The sequence below is a fragment of the Sphaerodactylus townsendi genome, linkage group LG08 (assembly GCF_021028975.2).
Source record: "Sphaerodactylus townsendi isolate TG3544 linkage group LG08, MPM_Stown_v2.3, whole genome shotgun sequence".
NCBI lineage: Eukaryota > Metazoa > Chordata > Lepidosauria > Squamata > Sphaerodactylidae > Sphaerodactylus > Sphaerodactylus townsendi.
This window is the reverse complement of record NC_059432.1, coordinates 56,911,140-56,933,530: the sequence shown is the minus strand read 5'-3', so window position 1 is coordinate 56,933,530 and position 22,391 is coordinate 56,911,140. Positions and strand designations below refer to the sequence as shown.

General features: G+C 45.4%; 1 protein-coding gene across 2 annotated transcripts in view; it reads left to right on the top strand.

Annotated features, from left to right (window-relative positions):
* Positions 1-420: 420 nt before the first annotated feature.
* SHOC2 (SHOC2 leucine rich repeat scaffold protein) overlaps positions 421-22,391 on the top strand; it is a 78,548-nt gene continuing 56,577 nt past the window's right edge. Inside the window, exon 1 of one of the 2 annotated variants that reach the window (XM_048505442.1) lies at positions 421-517. The gene's annotated coding sequence lies outside the window, so the exon portion shown is untranslated. Of the gene's footprint in view, positions 518-1,666; positions 1,978-22,391 lie in introns of those variants that run through there. The other variant, XM_048505441.1, reaches the window with a different exon arrangement.

The following is a 22,391-nucleotide window of genomic DNA, read 5'->3' as shown; positions in this document are numbered from 1 at the left end:
GGAAGTCGCGCATCAACCACTGAATTGCAGAGGTTTGCACCCTTTGTGTGGTGTGCCTTTCTCATGATGCACGAAAGTGAAATGCGATATTTTTACCTCCAACGTCGCCCTCCAGGCTGTACTCAGTCAATGAGTCTGCTATTTTTTTACTGCTTCTATAACATCATTTTTTATTTGATGCTCTTTTACCCTTCTGCACCAATGCAATAATGCTTAAAAAACCCCGTTTTTACACACATCACCGCTGCTTTCCTTTCCTCCCCCTCCCGCAAATAATCACTTGGGTCCCCAGTGCGTTGCCAATAGCAACAAAGATTTTCCGTCCCCAGGCTAAGATGGCGGCGTCCAGGCACTAAAGCCGGCGCGCCGCTCCACCTGCCGTTCTCTATGGTTCCCGTGGAGGCCTGTGGGCGTGGAGTCCCGTGACGAGTCGTTCCGCGCACCGTGACGGCGGCCGGTAGGGGAGACGAAGAGGGGGACGGCGAGAGGAGCTATGGGGGATGGCGGATCCTGTACGGTAAGGCGAGCTGGGAAGAGGCCTGCGTCGAAAGGGGGGAGGGGGTCGCGGGCTGCGGCTGGAATGTGGAGGGAGGGGAAATGCCGAGAAATGCACCGGGGAGTGGGGGGCTCGGGCGGCAGTGCCAAGAGCTATGGGCCATTTTAGAGATGGTCGGAGGGTTGGGGGGCAGTAGATGCTAGAAAGGAGATGTGAAGGTTGGTGACGACCGGGGTGGGGTGGGAAGCCTCGGGGAGGGAAGGAGGTTTTAATGGCAGGAAGCAGGAGAATGTGGGAGGCAGCGGAGGGGTCCCTGGCAGCTGGGCCAAGGGCGATGGGATGGAGGAGGGGACGCTATTAATGGCTCCTGGTGGGGTCGTTCCTAGTGGGCGTGGAGAATGGCGGGGGGTCGTGGTAGGGCTGGGCAGGTTAAGTTCTCGACCTTCCTTTCCGTGGAAGTGGGCAAAGGAGGGACAAGGAGGGAGAAGGGCTGCAGCAAAGGCGAGACGGCGACCCCAGGCAAGAGCGTGGGACAATTGGGGGCTACGCAGACAGGGGTCGGGAACCGGCGGCTGGCATGCGGCTCTTCCGCCGCGGTTCTGCGGCTCCATGAACGGAGCCGCCGGCCCCCTCTTCGCCCGCCCTGCAGGAAGCAGGGCGGGCACATCTCCAGCCCGCCACTGGCCGCGCGCGGGGGCTTTGGCTCCTGCCTGCCCCGCTGCTTGCGGGGCGGGCGCTCTCCCAGCGGCCGGGCAGGCCGAGCCGCCGGCCCCCTCTTCGCCCGCCCTTCAGGAAGCAGGGCGGGCACATCTCCAGCCCGGGGGGGGGGGGGAGGGAGGTGAGCGAGCAAGCAAGTTGGCGGGGGAGCGGACGGGGGGAGCGAGTGGGTGGGGTGGTGGGGGTGAGCCAAATGGCTCTTTGGTGGTGAGTCAAATTTGGTGGTGAGCCAAATGGCTCTTTGAGGGGAAAAGGTTCCCGACCCCTGGTCCAGGAGAAGCACGCAGAGAGGAGCGTTGGGTCCTCTCTTGGCTGCACCAGTGCAGAGGTGCCCTTTTGGATAGGGAGGGGGCTTCAGCTGGTGAGGAGTGGGGGGTCACGGGTCACGAGCATCCTTGGGACTCTGGGTGGGGGGGGTGGATAGGTGGAGGGAAGCCCCTAGGCTGAGACCTAAAGCAGTGGGCGGAGTATGCAGGGAAAAGAGCTGAGGAGGTGGCGAAAGGGCTGGCTCGCGTGCGTATGCGCCTGTGCAGGGCTGTGTTTTGCTGGCTACTGCGTCTTCAAGCCTGTAGGTGGAGGCGTCTGTTGCAAGCTGCTCCAGGCTGCTGTTGCTGACAGGAGGTAGGGGTTGGGCATAAGAGGCCAGAAGGCAAGAGGAAAAGCAGCAACAACAGCAGGCGAGGTGGTAGCCAGCAGAAGCAGGAAGCCCCAAACGCAGACGACCCAGTGACACCCTTGACTAGCAGGTACAGCCAGCATCTGAGGTGGGTGCAACCTGGGTTAGTTGCATTGAAATATCTTGTAAAGTGCAGGAAAAAGTATAGGTTGGGTGTTTGTTCTAGTTGCTAACTGCTGGCAACCGGGTAGGCTTTTGTTAACAATGAAGGCATTTCTTTTCTAGAATTCTGGTCCTTAGGAGGCAAAAAAGCAGCATATTTTTACTAATATTGCTCATGTTGCTGTTGTATGTGTAGAAGGGTGCCTTAACATGCAGGAGGGGTGGATTTGGAGCCTCTGCAAATGAAATGGATTTTTATATCGAATTGTTCAAGATTATCACCTTATATTTCACCCTGACTTGAGAAGCAAGCATAAAAAAAGCTTCTTAAATATTCCCAGTGACTATTCGTAGTTAGGTGTTCAAATAAGGGCTATGTCAGAAGAGCTCTCGTCTGCTTTCAAAAGGGTGGACAATTCTTTAATGGTATTGTTATATATCAGTTCTCTTCTGTGTCTGTATGATTATGTATTTTAAATATGATAGTTTGCTTTTTAAAAACAATCAAATTAAACATTGTGAAAGTATCTGTTGAGAAATAGTTGTAATTTGAAACTTATCTGAAAGCTGGTTGCATTTTTATCAACTGAACATGGTGTGTGAACAATTTCTAGTCATTGTCTAGGTGCATGAAAAAATGCTTCCACAGTCAAATAGTAATTGCAGCTCAGTTCAAACTGCATGCTCTAGCCTGCCTTGGAACCAGTAAACTGCTGAAACACAATTTTAAGGGGCAGTTTTTCACAACTGACAGCTTTTTGGTCATTTTAAGTAAACCAGACCCCACCCCCCTCCTTCTAAAAGTTGCTGTATGTGTTTTACTGTCATTGACTGTTTTATTTAGACTAAAAAGTTTAATCACATTAGTTATCATAGAAGATGCAAATACATGCATTTTAAAATTCATGTATTTTAAGCATAAATATTGTAGTGATCTCAGGAGTGCCACTCGGTCCTTATCAAGAACTTTATTTGATGTTTATTATGTTTGAAAATATAGTCTAGATAAGCTAAATTTTTAAAATCCATTAGTTTTGACTTGGGTTTAAATATTTAGATTTTCTCAGTGTTTATCCAGAGCAGTAAAGCTCTTAGTAAGCAGCAAGAGAGATTACCTAATAGATGGCAGCTGGATTCATTTTGGCTTGTTATAATCACTAGTAAATTGGTTTTGTGGGGCTTTGAATTTTGCTAGATGTAGCAAGTGAAATGAACAGGCCATGGTTGACATTTGGTTAACAGTTGCGTGTTGGGGGAAAAACTACTTTCTGCTTGGAATTGTATTTGCAGTAGATTAAAATGCAGAAGTCAAGTCTAATACTACAGGTCCTTAGTAATATATAGAAAGTTAATTCCCCCTTTCTGTTCTGTGGGTAATGGTAGATTAGAAGCTTGTAAACAGTGCTTATGGTGCTATTGTCAGTTTTTCTCAGTGTGCTGATTTCATGGAAAGATGTTGTGGGATGGGTCATTCATATATGTTATAGTAATGGGTATGCTGTATTAAACTGCCTTTGTACAGTCATGTATAATTCCTGTAGCTGTATTTATTTTTCATTTGTCAGCATTTTATTTTTACAGTTTGAGTATCTGATCCTTATAGTGGCACATACGTGTAAGGTTTTACATTGGCCAGTCTGTTAGGACCTGTTCTGATACACAATTTTTGTTAATTTGATGAGAGAACTATTTTAGTGCATTTGCAGTATGCCACATAGTATCACTGTAAGAAATATGCTGAAGGGGTGGTAGGGAGAAGTGTTTTAGATTGCTTTGGAACTGCTAAAGTTTGTTGGGAAAAATTAACATGAGAGAATAATGTTGCAGTAGATTTTTGAAATAATGATATGGTTGTAATTTTCTGTTCACATTTTTAACACACATGAAAGGTTCAGGCATCTTGTTTATCACTTGTTGCTTTTGACCAAGCCACTTGTGGTGACATTAAACAGATGCTTTCTTATGTGAAGAAAGGAAATGGCAAATTGAGCCATATATTTCCACTTAGCTGCAGTACTAATGGTTTATTCTGCTCTTCATTTGTTCCCTCGCCCCATCAGAATTTGCTCCCTACTTCTTTGTTTTCCTTTTTTCCCTGTCATGTAGGGTGGGACCAGAGAGATTGCTCAAGGACTCTCATGCAAGCTCAGTCCTTCACCTCTTTGCTTGCTTTAGTATTCCTTGTGGCAGAATAACTTTTGGCATTACATGCTGGATTATGTACTGTTTTCTTCCAAAAGTAGGGTTGATAATTTCTGTTCTGTCAGCAGGACACATTGTTAAGGAGCCCTACTGTATTAGCTGAAACCGTGAATGTAGCTGAAAAACTGCACTCTATAAGATCACCTTCTGCTGGTAAAAGATTTTTTCCCCCAAATAAATGAGTTCAGGTGTCTTCCCTGCATGTAGTGTGGTTTTGAGTCATATTTTTAACTGCAGTTTTGTATGTGATCATGTATTTCAAGTGCTCCTGCTTAAAGAGCACAGTATGCACTGAATGGTATAGTTTCTGTGACATTGTAATTTTTATAACCATCTGTTCTTAAATGCTTAAAGCAGTACAATAAATATGAAGAGTGACATCTTATTTTCCCAAAGGCTTTTAACTGATAAAACATACTGGAGAAGCAAAGAGAACAAAAAAGAATATGTGAAGCACTAAACACGTATCAGCCAAAGCACAAAGACCCAGCCAGCTCTTTGTGGTAGAATTGATACAACTGACAGTTGTATTGCATTTTCTGGTTTACTAGCCATATTCCTAGCATGCTAAAAACATCCACTTTCAATACATGCTTAAATTATTATATGATGGTGGCATTATTTTATGTGCCTGATTACATAGTACCCATTTTACAACTGGCATAGCTTGACTTGAAACGGGTATCTTTCTGAAAAAAGTTCTGACATAATAAAACTAGTTTGTGTTTTCCAGTTCTCTACTCAATGGAGTTGAGAAAAGAGAAGAGATATTGTTTCTTGTAAGTTATTAGGTTTTTTTCACAGGTATGCCATAAAGGGGAGATGTCGTCTTATATTTGCATACATGTTACAGTTATGTCCAATAATCTTTTTGTGTGTAACATTTTTAGGGTTCATCTTCCTTTGAGTAAATGTGGTATTCCCACATCAGTGAGAAACTCTTCTTGCTTGGTACCTATAGACATAGGGTTGGTACTTAAGAGTCTTTTAAATATTCGAACTGGTGTAGTTTTAATAATATGGGGACAACTTTTTTTTCCCCTTCACAATATCATGGTTGCTGCTTTTCCCTTTCTCATGAATTTTTGTGGCTCTGGTTATATTTTTTAAATCATCCCTGACTCCTAGGGTCTCCTTAAAATGTGAACCTATGCAGAAAGCACTTTTGCTTATAAACCAACCACAGGCAGTTGTTCATCATAATAGTAGATGTTTATTCTGAAGTTTGTGCAAGCAGCCAGTTGCAGCTTCCTAGTGTGTATGTGAAAGGCATTTATATGTACCGTATATACTCATGTATAAGCCAACCCGTGTATAAGCCGAGGCACCTAATTTTACTACCAAAACCTGGGAAAACTTATTGACTCGCGTATAAGCTGAGGGTGGGAAGCCAGGAGGCAGAGGGAGCTCCTTATTTGGGCAGTGACTCCCCCTGATGTCACTGCCCAAATAAGGAGCTCCCTCTGCCTGCTGGCTCACTGGGCTTTCTCAAACCCAGGGGGAGGCAGAGGGAGCTCCTTATTTGGGCAGTGACTTCCCCTGATGTCACTGCCCAAATAAGGATCTCCCTCTGCCTGCTGGCTGGCTGAGCTTCCTCAAACTGAGCCGGGAGGCAGAGAGCGGCTTGTGCAGCTGCAGGGAGGTCATCCCGGCCATGCCTCCAGCTTCGGCAGAGGCCTGAAGAGCCGGCTGGTAAGCAATGACTCTTGTATAAGCTGAGGGGGCATTTTTCAGCCTTAAAACAGGGCTGAAAAACTCGGCTTATACGTGAGTATATGTGGTAGCCTACACACTGTTTCTACATATCCGTTCCATATAAAACACTTCAATTTGGTCTTCAGTAAAGACTGTAAAACAGCTTGCTAGGCAAATATTAAATATTTGGGTTTATGTTGTGGCAGGCTCACCAGACAGCCGAATTTTCCTAGTGCTAATGGGGTTGTGTTCATCAACTCTAATTTCTGTCATGACACTTATTGTGAGGTATCCATTCTCTTACATTTAAGCAAAATTCTCTAAAGCAATTCATATCCCCTAATATAGCTACAAATTTATCACACCTGTATACCATGATGTATGTATAGAAGAAGAGAATTTGGTATTTAAAAAAATAAACAGGTCTCCTGTTTTCATAGCAGACACAATGGCATCTAGTTTCTGATTAAAAAGCAGCCTTGGAACTGGGCAAAAGTGTCACTCATTTTTGTTCTGTTGTGTTTCAAAGCAGTAGGGCCAGAAGTATTTTTCACTTCAGCATTCCTGCTTATGTAAAATTTTGGATGATTTAGAGGGAATACTTGTTATGTGAATAATTAGATGCTTTTTGACTTTCGCATACAACTTACTATTAATGTTACAAAAGATGTTTTGAATTTGTGCAGAAAGACATTCATGCTGAACAAGCATAGCTTGATAGCATGGGAAGAAACAGATGCTTTTACATGCGGATAATTTATCATTGATCACACATGTCATGAAGTTCCTTCTTCTGTTTAGATGATTGTTTAAACTTGGATCAGTCATTGAACTAACTCTGCTAAAGAATGCAACATTCATTTAAGTTGGATGTATACCAGATTGTTATTTGGAACTAGCTATATACTGTGAATTTTGGAAGAGTTAAAAGTAATTTTGTATTTGAGAAAATGGAAATACTCAAAGGTTCTTGAATTTTAAAATTTTGACTGTAATAACATCTTAGTCTGGTTTTGATGAGAGAATAACGGAAGCCAATTAAGAAAAGGCTAATTCTATCTTTGAATTGTTGACACATAGGTTTTAGTAAAATGAAAAGGATTTTGGCTGGTACTGATATGTATCAGGCAGGAATGCAAGTAAAAGCTGGAATTCTTAGAACTATGTTCTACATATGGCCTTTAGATGGTACAGTTTTAGAAGAAACATTTATGTTAGTAAAATGGTTTGAGAGAAAACAGAAAGCTTCAGTTCATAAATTGTGTACTGTTTTGAGATACCACATTAAATGTCTGTCGTACCTTACTGTCATAATCATCATAACCAAAATGTAATTACCATTTTCAGTTTGTGGTGTGTCTGGTAATAGCTTTCAGCATTCTGTGGGACATTGGGTCTCTGTATGCAACTCGGGATAAAAACATGATAACATAGCAAAGTATAGGTTATCAGTTTTCTAAAATAATTAAGGCCTTAACTGAAAGTTTTATCATTATCTGTGTGGATGAAAATATTCTGTTTGCTGCAGTTTTTAACAGAAAACAGCTTTATTGTGCTTTGTCATCTTAAATTTAAAGTTAGTATTTCGACATCATAAACCTACTGTAACACTTCATTTAACTTGTTGACTATTCAAAACGTTTGTAGTTATTGCATGCACTTCAGACCAGCATGGAATTCAGATTCCAAACAGAACATTTCTAAAACACTGGCATGCTGTTTCTAACATTCTGGGATGCAGCGTTCCTTCTCATGTTAGGTTTGGGCAACACGTAACCTTTGACAAGTGTTGGTCCATTTCAATTTTTTACAAGCTTCTATCCACAAGAACGGAATTTAAGGAAATCGTTCATGAATAAAGGGCAATTGGAGCATTAAAACCTTCATACATACTCATAAACAATTTGAATGAAAGCTCAGCTCTCTCACTACATGCCAGACTAAGGCTTGTGTCTCCCTTGTAAGATGCTCCCGCCCCAAATTGGATATTGGAATATGTACCAGATCTTTGAAATCATGCATTTATGAGCGCAGGTCTGAAATAAGACATAACCACACAGATGCCCCAGTTGTACAACATTTTATTGAACATAAACATTCTGATTAACATCTGCCTTTTGTGTTTTATTCAAATATAGAGCATTTTTACATCAGAGAGTGGATCTGAAGAAAATATGGCTCCAGACTGAGACTAAACTAATTTTCCAGTTTCAGACATATGAACTTCATAGTCTCAATCAAAATTTGGATTTTTCATGCTTTTTGTAACTTATTTCTATCAGTAGAAAGAATAATTGTGCCTTTTGAATCTTCTTCAATTTCATAGAAGGTTTGTTGAGCCTAAACAACATAAAAACAAAATAAATCATATTTGTGCATTTCAATTCCTTCTTTGTACAGTAGAATTGTGTTCCCCTGACAGTGATGGTATATTTGTTATTTAAAGGGGAATAGCAAAAGGAATACACATGCACTAAACTTTAGCAAGCCATGCTGTGACATTCCAGAGTTTCCAGTTTGAATTATACCTAGAATTCACTTATTTTTTAAAACGTTTGGGATTATTCAATTTTTGTATAAGATATATATGTGTGTGTGTGTGTGTGTGTGTGTGTGTGTGTGTGTATGATATCATTATCTATATTCATTGTAAAACGTAACATTGATCCGGAGAAGTGCCCAGGTAGCCAGATTCTTGGATTTGACAGCTTTGATGGGCTTAATAAATGGAGCTACGCTACTAACGTAGAGGAGGAGGGCTTCTTTCCCCGATGTTCATTCTACCGTACTGAGGATTATGGGAGAATATCTCCCTGCAAAACAGGGAGGAATATTATCCAGAATACCCATTTATATTTTTCTGTAATGGGATTTGTTACTGTGAATGTGCATTGAATTGGAACTTGTGATTGTTAATGTGTATTTATGAGTATATCATACTCATTAACTTCAGATCATTTTGGCTTTATAGCGTAGCCTTGTAGAAGCTATTTATAATGGGGAACCTGTTGTGAGCCTCTGTGCCACTTTCATATTATTATATACCTTTCATATTCTATTTAGCTTGCAGATTTATTATATTTTGCAGTGCTTTTGATGCATTTAGATATTTTCTCTCTCTGCAGCTAGAGTAAATTATTTTGTATTTTTGTAAATATTTTTCCAATATATTTTTTTATTTCTTCACCTTTAATGTATTATCACAACTAATTATGGGTGTTTTGTAGTCTTTGTATAGTGCTTTATTTTTAGTGTATTTCCCAACTGTACAAGCTGTAGACCGCACTTGAAGATTGCTGATCTAGTGCATTATTTCTCAAGTTTTTATGAGTCTGACTTCTTTCTTAACTTTGATCATCCATTCTTGCAGTATACCCCTTCATTTGCTGGTACTGGGCCTGCAGCAATCAGGCACGCACAAGCTTGCCTAATCCTAATGAGATTAGCTCTCCATTTATGTGTGTGATGTTGCTGTCAAGTCATAGCTGACTTATGGTGACCCTGTAGGATTTACAGGGCAGGAGATGTTCAGAAGTGGTTTACATGGGCTAACAGAGATCTGAGAGACTGACCCAAGTCAGCCAGCAGGCTTCATCTGGAGGAGTGAGGAATCAAATCTGGTTCTCCAGATTAGAGTCTACCATTCCTAACCACTGCACCTTACCAACTCTCTGCTCTCCATTTGAGTAGATCTAAAAAAGATCTAAATTAGGTCCCTTACTACTAGAAATATATAGACATTTGTTTGCAACTCTTCTTTAGTTTTCCTTGCCATCAGGCAGGGCAGAAGTTGATGTTGCAACAATCATGGATCTTCTGCTGATGTGAGTCTTTTTGCTTTCCAGTAAAATCTAGTATAAAACAGTGCACTATGTGGTGGTGGTGAGCAGGGTGTTTCCTTGCTGCTAACTGCCAATTATGTGATATGGCGGTGGGGAAATACAGAGCTAGATGATGTCATGACATTCATTGCTTTATACTATTTATTGCCTTGAAGAGAGGAGAATGACAAATGGAACAGCAATTCAATTCTGATTCTTATAAGGTGTTGTCCTGGTGTTAGAGAAATATTCTGGTGTGATCTCTAGTGCAAAGAAAATTCCTAAAGCCAGGTTCTGCAACCAAAAAACCAAACGACATCAGTATTCAGAGCAGGAGATCAACAAAGGGGCCATAAGAAAACCCTTTAGTATAGCTAAAACTGTGCAATTTAACAGTACTGATAATGAACTTTTTAATTACTTGTAAAGTTTGTGTAGCCCAATCACTGGTAATACCCTGTTCAGCATAAAAATGAGAGATTGATTATAGATCAGTCTGTCACTTTTCCTGGAACTTCTTAGCTGAATGCTCCGCTGTTGTCCTTGTGCTGACCTTGTTCTGCCCCCCCCCCCCCCCAGAGCTCTATAATGTAGTACCATCCATTTTCTGCAATCTTCAAGAGGGTTGGTCTACCTCCCATTAAAAAGCATTGGATAGACCTGTCCTCTGAGGGCAGGTATAACTAGTGGTTTTTAATGAGCAGTAGACCAACCCTCCAAGCACCTGGATGCGTACGTTGTTTGGAGCAGGTAAATGTAGAATATGAATGCATTGAACTGTATGCTTGATAATATTTAGGCTGAGTGATCTTGGGCCAGTTACACTGTCTCATTCTAGCCTAGCTCACAGAGTTGTTGTGAGGCTACACTGGAGGAGAGGAGATTTTTTTACAAAATGAAATTTTAATTGGGGAAAGCTGTGCAAAACTTGTTTAAACAAATAAAACACTTTCAGTCTCCTGTCTGGCTTTTCTTTGTCAGTGTGAGCTTCCCTTGCAGCCTCACCCCACCTCCTTTCTTGGACCTCAGCTTGCTACTCTCCCATATGGGTCTGCATAGAAGACCAAGCTGAGAAAGAATAATGTTGCACATATTTGTAACTGTTGTTCATTGAGTGGTCTTCTGTGAAGCACACATCCCTCCCCCCTTTCCTTCTTTGTGTGCTACCTCTGACAGGGTAGAATTCATTTTAGTTCCATTGTGGCAAATGGAGAACTGAGGGCAATGCTTAACCCCCCCCCTCCCCCGGGTACCTAGTGACTTCTGGGCGGGACATCTTCCTGTCCTGGAAAGGAGGGGAGGGAGAGCGTTTGGGAGTGCTCTAGACTCTAGAGTCTTTGAAGAAGCGTGACAGTCTTCAACTGCGGCAGATCTTTGCATGCGCGGACCCATGTGTGCCTTCACAGAAGATCACTTGATGAACAACAGTTACAGCAGAGGTGGGATGCAGCCGGTTCGCACCGGTTCGATAGAACCGGTTGTTAAATTTGATAAATCTTCCTCAGTTCTGCAAACTGCCGGCTAATGATTAACTTCAACTTCAACTGACCCAGCAAGTCTGTTAATGATTAATCCCCCTCTCCTCCATGGCGAGAGATGCGCCCACCCTGCTTCCTGCAGGGCAGGCGAAGATGGGCCTGGCGGCTCCCAGGCCGCCGGGAGAGCGCCCGCCCCGCAAGCAGCCCAGGTGACCAGGAGGAAAAGCCCACAGCACGGCCTGTACGGCCGCGGGCGAGAGATGCGCCCGCCCTGCTTCCTGCAGGGCGGGCGAAGATGGGGACGGCGGCTCGGCCTGGCCGGCTGCCGGGAGAGCGCCTGCCTTGCAAGCAGCGGGGCGGGCAGGAGGTAAAGCCCACGGCACGGCCTGGCTGGCGTAGGCCGAGGCATACCCTGCTTCCTGCAGAGGCGGGTCGATGGGTCCGGCGGCAGCCTGGCCGGCCGCCGGCAGACCACCACCGCCCGGGCAGGAGGAGGTAAAGCCCACGGCCGCGACACAGCTGGCCGCGGGTGAGAGATGCGCCTACCACCTGCAGGGCGAGGCGGCTCAAGATGGGTCCAGCGGCTTTCGTTCTGGCTAGCCGCCCGGAGACCACCCGCCGAGGGCAGGAGGTAAAGCCCACGGCACGGCCACAGCGGCCAGCGGGTGAAGAGGTGAGCCCGCCCTGCTTCCTGCAGGCCGGGTGAAGATGGACCCGGCCTTTCGGCTGGATTCTGGCCGGCCGCCCGAGGAAGCGCCCGCCCTGCTTCCTGCAGGGCAGAGCTGAAGGGGAAAGCGGCACCGGCCTGGCCGGTAGCCGGGAGAGCGCTTACCCATAAGCAGGCGGGGCGACCAGGAGGTAAAACCCGCGGCATGGCCTGGCCAGCAGCGGGCTGGAGATGCGCCCGCCCTGCTTCCTGCAAGTGAGCGAAGATAAAGGCGGCGGCTCGGCCTGGCCGGCTGCCGGGAGAGCGCCTGCCTTGCAAGCAGCGGGGCGGGCAGGAGGTAAAGCCCACGGCACGGCCTGGCTGGCGCGGGCGAGAGAGGCGCCCACCCTGCTTCCTGCAGGGCGGGCGAAGATGGGTCCGGCGGCTTGGCCTGGCCGGCCGCCGGGATACCACCCGCCCGGGCAGGAGGTAAAGCCCACGGCACGGCCTGGCTGGCCGCGGGTGAGAGATGCGCCTGCCCTGCTTCCTGCAGGGCGGGCGAAGATGGGTCCGGCGGCTCGTTCTGGCTGGCCGCCGGGAGACCACCCGCCCGGGCAGGAGGTAAAGCCCACGGCACGGCCTGGCCGGCCGCGGGTGAGAGGTGAGCCCGCCCTGCTTCCTGCAGGGCGGGCGAAGATGGGCCCGGCAGCTCGGCTCGTTCTGGCCGGCCGCCGGAAGAGCGCCCGCCCTGCTTCCTGCAGGGCAGGCGAAGAAGGGGAAAGCGGCTCGGCCTGGCCGGCCGCCGGGAGAGCGCTTGCCCCGCAAGCAGCGGGGCGGCCAGGAGGTAAAGCCCACGGCATGGCCTGGCCAGCCGCGGGCTGGAGATGCGCCCGCCCTGCTTCCTGCAGGGCGGGCGAAGATGGGGACGGCGGCTCGGCCTGGCCGGCCGCCGGGAGAGCGCCCGCCTTGCAAGCAGCGGGGCGGGCAGGAGGTAAAGCCCACGGCACGGCCTGGCCGGCCGCGGGCGAGAGATGCGCCCGCCCTGCTTCCTGCAGGGCGGGCGAAGATGGGCCCGGCGGCTCGGCTCGGTCTGGCCAGCCGCCGGGAGAGCGGCCGCCCTGCTTCCTGCAGGGCAGGCGAAGATGGGGAAAGCGGCTCGGCCTGGCCGGCCGCCGGGAGAGCGCTTGCCCCGCAAGCAGCGGGGCGGGCAGGAGGTAAAGCCCACGGCACGGCCTGGCCGGCCGTGGGCGAAAGATGCGCCCGCCCTGCTTCCTGCAGGGCGGGCGAAGATGGGCTCGGCGGCTCGGCCTGGCCAGCCACCGGGAGAGCGCCCGCCCCGCAAGCAGCGGGGCGGGCAGGAGGTAAAGCCCACGGCACGGCCTGGCCGGCTGCGGGCGACAGATGCGCCCGCCCTGCTTCCTGCAGGGCGGGCGAAGATGGGCCCGGTGGCTCCGCTCATGGAGCAGCAGAACAGCGGCGTAAGAGCCTCATGCGGCTCACGAGCCGCAGTTTCCCGACCCCTGCCTTAGTAGGAGAGTAAGAACACCACGAAATAATTCAGCCTGTTCCTCCTGGCTATTAAAGTAAGTAACTGCTTTTTGTTAAACGTTCTACCCTGGTGGCATGGGGATGGGGAGGGCAGAATTTGGCCAGTGCTTGGTTTCTGTGGGCAAATCTTTCTACCCTGGTGGCATGGGGATGGGGAGGGCAGAATTTGGCCAGTGCTTGGTTTCTGTGGGCAAATCTTTCTACCCTGGTGGCATGGGGATGGGGAGGGCAGAATTTGGCCAGTGCTTGGTTTCTGTGGGCAAATCTTTCTACCCTGGTGGCATGGGGATAGAGGGAGGGAGCCAAGAATTTGGCCAGTGCTTGGTTTCTGTGGGCCAAATCTTTCTACCCTGGTGGCATGGGGATGGGGAGGGCAGAATTTGGCCAGTGCTTGGTTTCTGTGGGCAAATCTTTCTACCCTGGCGTGGCATGGGGATGGGGAGGGCAGAATTTGGCCAGTGCTTTGGTTTCTGTGGGCAAATCTTTCTACCCTGGTGGCATGGGGATGGGGAGGGCAGAATTTGGCCAGTGCTTGGTTTCTGTGGGCAAATCTTTCTACCCTGAGTGGCATGGGGATGGGGGAAGGGGCAAGAATTTGGCCAGTGCTTGGTTTCTGTGGGCAAATCTTTCTACCCTGGTGGCATGGGGATGGGGAGGGCAGAATTTGGCCAGTGCTTGGTTTCTGTGGGCAAATCTTTCTACCCTGGTGGCATGGGGATGGGGAGGGCAGAATTTGGCCAGTGCTTGAGCACTGTGGGCAAATCTTTCTACCCTGGTGGCATGGGGATGGGGAGGGCAGAATTTGGCCAGTGTTTGGTTTCTGTGGGCAAATCTTTCTACCCTGGTGGCATGGGGAGTTGGGGAGAGGGAGATTTTTGCTCGGAGTGCTGTAGCTCCGTTTGCAAAACTGTCTACCCAGGTGGCATTGGGGTGGAGTGGGGAGATTTTGCCCAGTGCCCCTGCTGCAGTACCACCCACCCTGCTCTGGAAATCCCTTCACCCAGAACGCCCAGACCATGCCCTCGCCATGTTGTGCCCCACCCTGCTCCGTTTGGCACTACGCGACTGTTTGAATCCCACCACCATCGGAACCTGTTGTTAAAATTTTTGAATCCCACCACTGAGTTACAGGTAAGTGCAATGTTGTCCTTAGACTAAGCAAAAACAGTGGCATTTAGGGAAGCATAGAATGAATGGTTCTGTTCTTGTTTGTGATGATTGTGGGTTCTGTTCATCTGTTTCTTGAGTGTGTTGCATTTGAACAGATTAATTAGCATTTGATTCTAAATTATAACCAAGAAGTTGAACATACTTATTACAAAATAAGAGAATAAAATCTAAGCGCACCAGATTTTTTTTCCAGCCCACATTTAGCAATATAGAATTACTGACTAACTATTCATTTTTCTTTTCTTATATCAGCATTGATCTAAGGGAACAAAAAAGTAAAGTCCAAAACCTGCTTTTCCTGATTTTTTTACTCATAACTTTTTACAAAATGAAATTTTAATTAGTATTAGAATTAAATTAATTAGAAATTAAAAAAATTAGAAATTTTAATTAGCTTAATATCTGACACAATAATAACGAGTGAGGTGAGAGAGTTCAAGCCAAATTTTAAATTCACATGGTTGCTCTTTGAAAGAGGAAAATCTGAACCAGAATATACTACATGGAAATTTCTGCAGATTCTTTGGTCTTATTACTTAGGCAGTTTTCTTTGATGTCAGCTCAGTTCAGATGACGACTAATTAGCAGAATATAGCTGACTCACAAATTTGAATAAAGACCAGCAATTCTGCAGCCATTATAGGTGTTAATAAAGTTAACAAAACTAGGGAGATATGTTACTACCAATTATTGCAATTGTGGAAGGAGTTGTCAGCTACCAAGTCTTTCACTGAGGTGACGAGATTTCCTGCCATGTAGCTATTTGCCATATAGTTTTTTCTTATCATAAAAAGAGCATGAGAGAGAGATACCATTTTAATTAATTAATTTTTATTTGTTTCCCTTGTGACCAGAATGTCTTGGAAGACATCAGGTCAGATCAGAGAGCCTTGATTACTCTTGCCCCAAATCATCCTGTCATGAAAAAAAGAGCCTGGGGGCAGTTTACCAAACCTGTATATTTTGGCCTTTCCAGCTTTCTTTTCCTTCCCACTTGGGTTGGTTATGCCACTCAGCTAGACTGAGCTAAAAGGTGTGCCAGAAGCCAGGTTATACTGTGGCAAGGACTTTCAGAAGTCAATCTACCACGCTCTCCCTGCTCATTTCCCTTGCAACTGAAATAACTAATTTCTTCAGAGAAGATCAGGCTTTCTGCTGATCTCACCTAAAATTATCAGTGGCATTCCAGTTAAGAGGAAGATGAGCATGGAAGGTCATAATGAATTGGGTTTTTTAAAAACGTGGCTTTTCCTGTTTCATTCACCTGCCTGAGATTTGGAGCAGAGGTAAAGGTGGGCAAACCCTGACCCTGGATGGATTGGCCTGTGTTCCTTGGTGGATTTTGTGCTTTCCCAGAGCTCAGTGGTGGTTCTTACTTTGAATTTGACATTTCCATAATCATAAAATTTTATGTTCTCTTCACCTTGTTGTTTACAACAACTTTTTCGCTGTATTACCTACATGTCAACTTTGGATCCATTTCATATATCCAGTGAAGTCGGCATTTCTTCACAAACCCCATGCTACTTAACAGTGTATTTAAATTGCTCTTATGTTCTTTTTTACAGCAACAGACTAGCGTCGTTATGTTTGAGTATGAAAAGTGTAGAAAAGAGGCAATGGTTGTGATTGTAATATTAGTAATAGAAAGTTTTAGAAGTAAACATAGTTGAAATTTCCACTAAAATGGCAGGATTGTGTACTATTTTTTGAATCTTGGTTTTCCAGTAAAATAACATTTTCCCCTTTTGTAGTAATGATGCTTTATTTTCTTTTAGCTGCTAGTTTGTTCCATTTTAATAAGTTATTGTAATGCTAAATATGGCTTTATGGGTGTTTTCTAAATCCCAAGCACATTAATCAGAAACTTAGCTCAATCACTCAAGTAAACATCTTTGTTTAAACTTATTTTTAATTTTGCATTTAATTTTATGTTTATCTGTGATTCTGTGAGAATACTGTAATCTTTTGATGGATTAGTTTGTCTTCTAGACTTTATGTAATAGGTCCGTGATGGCGAACCTATGGCACGCGTGCCACAGGTGGCACGCGGAGGCCTCTTGCCGGGCACGCGAGTGCCCCACTCTCCCCCTCCCCCTTCCCCCCTTGCGCTGGCACGGGTCTCTCAGAGGCGCCAGAAAGGGCCTCTGAGAAAGGGTGCTCCCCTCCCGCGTGGTGCTTTATGGGCGGCTTACTGCCACAGTGCCTTATGGGGCGTTCCCCCAGGCGGCTTGCCTCAGGAACACCTCCCTCTTCTGCCGCCGCTGTTTATGGGCGGCTGTTTCAAGCAGGCGGGCCCGTCGCGGCTGGCTTCTCACTGGAGGCGAGTTCTCGTCGCTGTTCATTTAGTGGCCCCTGAGGGGGCTGCCGTTTGGCCACGCTGCATCCGGAGCTCTCCTTCCGTACTGTGCGTCCCTGCAGGGGCTGCCGCCAATCTCCATTCTTGCGCTAGGTGAGCCACTGCTGGGGCCGCCAGTGGGCTCTGCTCCTGCGCCGGGTGTTCCTCTGCAGGGGTCAGCGGCGCGCTTTGTTCCTTTTGCAGGCATGCCCTTGCTGGGGCCACCGGTGCCATCCACTCCTTTCCCCAGCTGCCGCGGCTTTTTTACACGCGACTCTGTTGGTGCCTGGACTTGGTCTTCTACCCAGGCGCTCTTGGAGGGCTTTTTGCCCGTCTTCTCCCCTTTGCAGGCGCCCCGGTACATTCTGCAAGCGATGGGGTAAAGATCTGCCGCTCCGGGGAGAAGGAGGTAGCCATGGGAGCAGGGAGGAAAGCCTCGTGGGGGGAAGAAGCGGAAGCAGTGGGGGGTGTTATGAGAGGCAGAAGTCAAATGTACTGTACTTGGGTTACTTGTAAAAGAATTGCTGGAGGCTGAATTCCACCTGCAGTCTTAGAGGGGCAGTATTGTGCATTTCTGTAGTATACAGAGCTTTTAATTATGAGTAATGGTGTGTTATACACGGTGATGCTTGTATGTGCTTGAAGCTTGATTTTTTTTAAAAGGGATGTTTTAATACATTTTTAACTATGACTCAATTGCTGATCTGTCCAGGCTGGTCATTTAAGTACAACGTATCCTTTCTGCAGGATATTGCTAATTATCTTCGAGTCCTTGAGTATGGCTACATTGAAGGGTGAATTTAGTAAGATATATGAAATATGGAATTTGGCCACTGAAGTAAAGAGTGTAGAGAAAATAGTCTTTTGAAAATTGACTTTTTTTCTTTGAGATTTTAATCACTTATGTGTATTGTTAATTTGGACAACTAGCCCCGAAGCCACTTTGTTTTCTGTTGAAGGAAATAGTAGGAAGTTACCACAAGTGCTACTTGCTGCATGCGTTTTCTCTTCTCTCTCCCTGCCCTTTTACAAAATTGTTCAGTCTTTGAAAAAGCATTTTTTTGCTTGGTAAAGCTAAAGTGTCAATACATTTGGATACAGCTTAAGCAGCAGTGTGGGAGGGAGACTGATCCGAGATAGCGTTTGTCTGTTCTTCCAATGTCTTCTAGTGTATACGGTATTGATTCTGGTTGAGGTACAATTTTGCACCAAAGTAACCCATGTAAGAAACCTATCCCTGCATGTTTCCACAAGAGTTAGTAGCCAGTTTGCAGCGAGTTAAAAGAGTTAAGTAATATAGGTATTATTTGTTGGAAGGCACTCATGGGCAGAAAAAAAGCTGGAGGAGCTCATTACAAATGCTTTGTGTGCTTGCTAGACAAAACCCAGCTTTATTGTGAAATTAGAAGGTACAAAGTGAGAGAATAATAAAACAATAACAGAGGAAGCTATAGGCAGAGAAAGTACTTTTGGGAAACTTTCATGCTAGATAGCAGTTGTTGGGGTTTAATTAAAGATTGCTGGAGGAATTGGGTGATTTTTTTAAAAGGAGTCTGCAGTGGAAACTGGCAAGTCCTGGATTCATATCCTACCTTGTTGAGCAAGAAAGTTCACTCCAACTCCACTTGAGACAAGAACAGACTTCCACACCTGTTGGTTTGAAGCTTTTTCCAAAACATAAAACACACCACAAATGAAAGCATGTGTGTGTGAGAAAGGAACCAGTTTAGTGTTGCATTTGCCTGCCCTGTGTTTATGGTTGCCCCAGCCCCAGGTTGGGAAAATACCTGGAAGATTTGGAGAATGGAGCCTCCCAGGGGCCAGGGTTTTGCGGAGCAGAGTGGGGACTTAGGAAGGTGGAGTATCCTGGCAAAGAGGCCACTTTCCAAAAAACCATTTTCTCCAAGTGAACTGATCTCTCTGTCGTACCTGGAGATCGATGTAATCCAGGAGATCTCTAGCCACTACCTGGGAGGTTGGTAACTGCACATATTGGCTGCAGCAGTGGCTGTTCTTAATTGCATCCCTTCCCCTGGAAAAAAAATGTAGGGACACTTTTCTTTGGCTAGGTTGCCCTTTGCAGAAATTCCACCTTACTCTGCTGTGATGGCAAAGGGGATTTGATCATCTTTCCAGAGGGGGCCACAAAATCCACTAGAAGCAGGTCACATGTGCATAATTATTTTCCATTCCCCACGTCTGCAGATTTGTGATAATAACATATGCATTTATATGCAACAATTAACTGTCTGGGCATTGACAACATTCACAAACATGCCTGGAACCTGTTCGGAATGGCGGGGCTGATTTCTGAAAAATTTCCTTGAAGTTTCCATAAAGGTAGAAATTAGGGAGCGAATCATAAAAGTTGTTGATATAAAGTTGTTTATATCATTGAAAGCTCTGTCATTGTGTTTATCTTTTAAGACAAAAGATGGTAATGTATGAGTTGTTTTTTCTAAACAAAAACTTCAGTATTCAGGTTAAATTGCTGTATTGGCACTTTGCGATACATAAATGGGTTTTGAGTTGCAGTTTGGGCACTCGGTCTCAAAAAGGTTCGCCATCACTGTAATAGGTGTTCCTCAATTGAATGGATTTGGGCCATTTTAACTTTGTTTTGGATTAAGCTTGTTTGAAGGTGTGCCCAATTCTGATCCTTCAAGGTTCTCTTTTGGAGTGTTAGAACTGTGGTAACATCTCCAGAACAAGGATCCACAGAGAGCCATAGTTCAGTGTTCACAACTGCTGCTTGCTTGAGAAGTTTCTTGTGAGGTACAAGTCCTATGGTTCTTGATATTTTATTTTGAATTTCTGCATGCCCCACAGTAAGATCTGTTCCTTGCAGCTGCTTGATATGTTTGGATGGGAACAGTTTTGAGTACTGTATATACTCGCATATAAGTCGACTTTTTCAGCACATTTTTTGTGCTGAAAAAGCCCCCCTCGACTTATACACGAGTGAGGTTATTTTAAAAAATATTTTAGGGTTTTTACTTTGTCGGCCGCCAGGGGGCGCAGTTTTTAGGCTAGTGGCACCAAAATTTCAGGGATTTGTCAAGAGACTCTCCTGATGATACCACCCAAGTTTGGTAAAGTTCAGTTCAGGGGGTCCAAAGATATGGACTCCCAAAAGAGGGTGCCCCATCCCCCATTGTTTCCAATGGGAGCTAATAGTAGATGGGGCTACCCTTTTGAGAGTCCATAACTTTGGACCCTCTAAACCAAACTTCACCAAACCTGGGTGAGTATCATCGGAGAATCTCCTAAAAGATACTCTAGAGAATGTTGAGTACTGCTAACACTATAAACATTCCTCCCCTGATCAAAAGGGAATTCAGTTTTAAAGGATTTTAACACTTGTGTTTTAGCTTGGTTGCTGATTGAGCTAAGTTTTTCGTACTTTTAAAGTTATTGTTGAGACCATATTGTTTTTGTTGACCCCTCTTTTCCACTTACAGAGCTAGTTTGCTGTTTTTCTTTGAAATAAATATTCAAAAACATTTAACCTACTGATGCCTCAATTAATATAATTGTATTGGTATCTATTTTTATTTTTGAAATTTACCAGTAGCTGCTGCATTTCCCACCCTCGACTTATACGCGAGTCAATACGTTTTCCCAATTGTTTGTGGTAAAATTAGATGCCTCGACTTATATGTGGGTCGGCTTATACACGAGTATATACGGTACATCAGGGAGGACTAGGAGCTGGTAATGCCGATTATGAGCCAAACCTGAACCTACAAGGAGGTTGAGCTCAGGTTAATGGCTTAGGGAAGAGTCTTCAAGCCTTGGTTTGTCAGTGAAAGGCAGGGAATGTGGCCTTTTCCAGAACTGTTCTCTTGCCCTTCAAGAGAGATCCCCTTACCTCCACAGGAGTCTACTTCATACCATGCACCTGGGAACTACAAGCAAAATAGCCCACCCATGGACACCCTTCCTCCCCTGCGCCAACCCAGGAGCCAAGTGAAGAAGAAAGTCGCTTTCTCCTAGAGGTGGAGGCCATCTTGGATGGGGTGGTTCTCAAACTTCTGATAGGGAGGGAGGCCTAAAAACTTAACTTCCTGTTCCTAGCTCCTACTCCATTTTGGATCCAGTTACTTTACTGCCTCTATAGGGAGAGCAGCTCTAGCGTTTGGGTCTGCTACTTCTCTTTGTTTACCCAAACTCATTACCCTAATCTGTTTGTCTAGTCTGTCCTTCGTTGTTTTCCCTAGTCAGTGTGTTAATTGTAAGGGAAGGGCCGGTCTACCAACCCCTCCGCATCTCAACTTACTCTCCCCGTTTCAGGGAGTCTGCCTTCTCTCCAATTCTCTTCCCCTCAAGATGACGGATGGTTCCTTTTCACCTCCACGGCAGCAGTTCACTAGATCTGCCGCCAAGGCCACCAGATCCTCTGCTCCTTGAGTGCCCTCTTTAGCACTGGGCACCCGCCCAGCCCTTCTAGAGTGAGCCAGCAGTTGTCGAAAGGAGCCGCAGGAGCTCTCAGCGGCTGTGGAGAGTCTCGTCGCCGCCACAGCCAAAAAGTGCTGCCTCGAGCAGCAGGATTTGCTGGCTCCTCTTAGTTGCATGGATTGGGGTGTTTGCCTCATAATCAATGCTGGGATTTATTTATCAGTGTAGTGAACTGTCCTGTCCTATAAGGTTAAAAAAAAGCTGGTGTTATAAAATGCATTTTGTTCTGGTTATGAAATTCCACAGACCAAAATACATTTCTTTCTGACTAGATACGTCTTACCTCATTGTTTTCCAGCCAAAGTGGAAAAATATGTTGAAGTAATGGAAAGGCTTTTTAAATTCCATCATGCCAATCTATAAATTACAGTTAAATATTAATGGAAAAGATAGAGTAGTATGTACAAAGAATGAAAATGCAAATTAATATCGGAAAAGTACACGAATATGAGTACAAATAACACAAGTCTTTTAAACTGTGAACCACATATGGGTTTATATCATTAATTTTTTATTCCTAGCTAACTTAATTTGGTAACATATAGAGACAGTTTTTAATGGGATATACAAATTACTTTTAGATTTATGTTGAGGTTATTGCTTAATTAGTGAGCTATGGACAGTTTTGATACCTGGAATATAGATGCTATTTGGATTCATAAATTTTTGTAGCATTTAGATGCTACAAGTATTTAAATGGCATATGGCAAGACTGTTTTCCCTTCTTTCCCTCAGTAGAAATGTCATTGAACACATTTATTCGGAGTTAAAATCTGATGCATCATTCGAACAGACTTTGAAGAATCTGTTTGAAAAGGTTTCTGTCTTTTTTTTTTACCTCCCCCCAATCCATTGAAGTTGCCAAGTATCAACATAATTTAGAATGTGTTTCCATACCTGTTGGCAACTGCAAAGTGATATTGTAATCAGACTTGCAGAAACAAAAGGGCAGATTGTGTGACTTGCTAAACTTGAGGTTCTTTTGGCTTCAAAGTGGTGCACTGATATTTAGACGCACATTTTGCTTTAACCCCACCCCCCCCA